Below are 2,890 nucleotides of genomic sequence, written 5' to 3' on the forward strand. Positions count from 1 at the left end.
GGTCATTTTCTTCTCCACCTAAGAACGGTGTTGTCAAATGGTTCTTTTGGTGGCATGTGGTTTGTGGCGAGGGTTATCACTATTAGACAGAATAATGTCTGGAAGGGGTGGAGCCAGTGGTCTCAGGTGACAAGGACTTCCCTCGAAATGGTCTCATTTGGCTGAGTCGTAAGTCTGCTGTTGCCTGTAATTACACTGGTGTCTGTCCAACTTGTCTCCATGTGGTATATACAGAGAACATTGTTGATTCACTTAGTGTCTACTCTGGTGCCTCAGGGTTCCCTTTTACTCTCTATGGGAGATCTTTGATCTTTTAGGTCTGTTAGAAAGTTTCCTTTTGTGTTGGAGCTGAAGATATACAGGTTGGGGAGAGGTGGTATTTGCAAAAGAATTGCATCGGGAGAATTTGGATGGAATTAGCACCTTTTTTTTTTTTTTTTTAAAGCTTAGATTGTTATGTTCCAACACTCTTAGGATCTGTCTCTTCCTGGTAGTGTATTTTTTTTTTAAGATTTTATTTATTTATTTGACAGACAGAGATCACAAGTAGGCAGAGAGAGAGGAGGAAGCAGGCTCCCTGCTGAGCAGAGAACCCGATATGGGGCTTGATCCCAGGACCCTGGAATCATTACCTGAGCTGAAGGCAGAGGTTTTAACCCACTGAGCCACCCAGGTACACACTGGTAGTGTATTTTGAAAAGGAGCTGCTCTCAGAACTCCAGGGTAGGAAGTGACAGATTCTTCACGTATAATTAGAGAGTCCCCTTTCTTTACACTGAACAGTCATCCATCCAGTTCAGCAACCAATGACCAATTCTCTATCAGGCACTATTTCAGCCAATTACCATCTGCTGCTCTGTGAAATTCTTCAGGTCGACTGGCCAAAACTCAAAGAAATTAGCCTAAATTGTACACCACGATTGTTAATATTGTACTTCCTCAAGTATGTGATACTTATAAATAAAGGGTGTATCATTCATGTGTTGTTGGTTAATGTAGAATAAGTAGTAAAAATCACGGAAGACTGAAGTTTTAGAATACATACCAATCAAGAATTGTCCCCCAAATGCTTTGGGTCCTGGTGGCATCCTTGGAATATTGCATAGTCAACTAAAGTGACTATCTTATAAATGGCACCATTTAAGTGTAGATATGAGGTTCTCACATGTTGCTCACTTTACAGTCACAACTCCTATTTTAAATTTAATTCCCATTTTCCATGAACTTAGGCTTCTAAATACTTGTTTTGGAAAAAAGGTCATCTTGTTCTTTTTTCAGCCCTGTAGATTAAGGTATTATTTGGCTTCATAGGCAAATATAATATCCTTGAGTCTAGCCTATTAATTTAGAAACTCCCAGGGGGAGGGTGCGTGGTTGAAGCACATTTTTGTTATCTTCATTAGTATGAAGTCCTCTTTTAGGTAGGTTTAATTCTTGAAAACTTTCAAAAGTCATTCAGAACTAAGGTCAGAGGAGAAAGGAGGAGCAGAGAAGAAACAAATTAGCTTTTGTGGAGTGTTGAGTATTTCAGAGAATTTTGTCAAGTATTTAACATACATCATTTATTTTAATACTGTTAATAACTTTGCAAGATAACTATTTTTATTCTTTTTTTTTTCCTTCTTAAACAGATCATGAAAACAGGCTCAGAGAGGCAAAGATATTCGTTTAGGATTGTACAGAGTGGCCAAGTTAGTGTTCAGAAGCAGCTTTCTATCGCCATGGCTTGCTTCTCACACTATCAGATGCCTACAGTGGTTTTGGTTAACAAAGGCAAGTGTGACTATAATTTAGTGAGGTAAAGCATTTCATTTTTTGATGTGTTACTGTTCCTGAGGAGTAGAGAAATTATTATTCCTTTGTGTAGAATAGAAAAAAAATTTGTAGGAAACATCAAAATTTAATGTTTAGATTTTCAAGGTAAATTTACACTTATTTAGCTAAGTGTTATATTCAACATTGTCATAACATACCTCAAGTATTTATTTATAGTCCATATTTAATATAGAACAAACCAATTTTGATGTTAGCATTGGGTCTCGGTAGAATTTCTGGAATGAATCATGAGGAAATACTGTTCAGATTTATTGAATCTGAGCTCTGGGGATTTGAAGTGTATGCTTTCTTGTTTGTTTCTTCCTCTTTCACATTGTTAACATTTCCATTAATTTTTAGTGAATATGGGTTTTAAGTTTCCTAAATAAAAGTTTTAAATGAACAGAAGCAAAGTGTTACATGTTAAATGAACATAGATTGTCACTATTAGTAGTTGTGGTCACAGATGGGAGCATGTACTTGGAAACGCAGGCATCAGAGAAGGAGGAAGTCATAATGGCCATCCTGCATTTTCACGAACTACAAAGAAGATTCTTCCTCAGTCTGCAATTCCAGCTTGCATTCTTTGGTGGACTTGGAGCCAGAAAATTTCTTTTTGGAGCCTGTTTTGCATCAACCAAAGAGCAGCTGCATGGTTTTTGAATGGACCTGAAGCATTCATGGAAATTCTGTAGTATGCCCAGGAGCGGTAGGAGAGCCCAAGTCTAGGCGGGTAGCCTATTATACTTTAAGTGTGTGTGGACTTCAGACATCCTCGATGTCGCAGAAACATGAGTCTAACTATTGCATTAGAGGGGCATACAGAGTATTCTAAGTAGCCGATAGATATCAAAATACTGTATAATCCCAGAATTGCCTAGACTGCAGGTTTGCTAGTTCTGTTTTCCAGACCAGTATGTAGCCTCTGCACGTTATTTGTAGTTCCTGTTTCCTGGTGTGGAAGGGTGTGCTGTGGCGGACAGGAGAAGGTGGTAGCCTTGTGCACTTTATCTTTTCTGTTTTCTCTCCTTTCCTCATCTTCCAGGTTGCTGCTGGCTGTGTCTGTCTCAGGCTT

The sequence above is a fragment of the Lontra canadensis genome, unplaced genomic scaffold (genome assembly GCF_010015895.1).
Source record: "Lontra canadensis isolate GAN:19392208 unplaced genomic scaffold, GSC_riverotter_1.0 scaffold371, whole genome shotgun sequence".
Classification (NCBI taxonomy): domain Eukaryota; kingdom Metazoa; phylum Chordata; class Mammalia; order Carnivora; family Mustelidae; genus Lontra; species Lontra canadensis.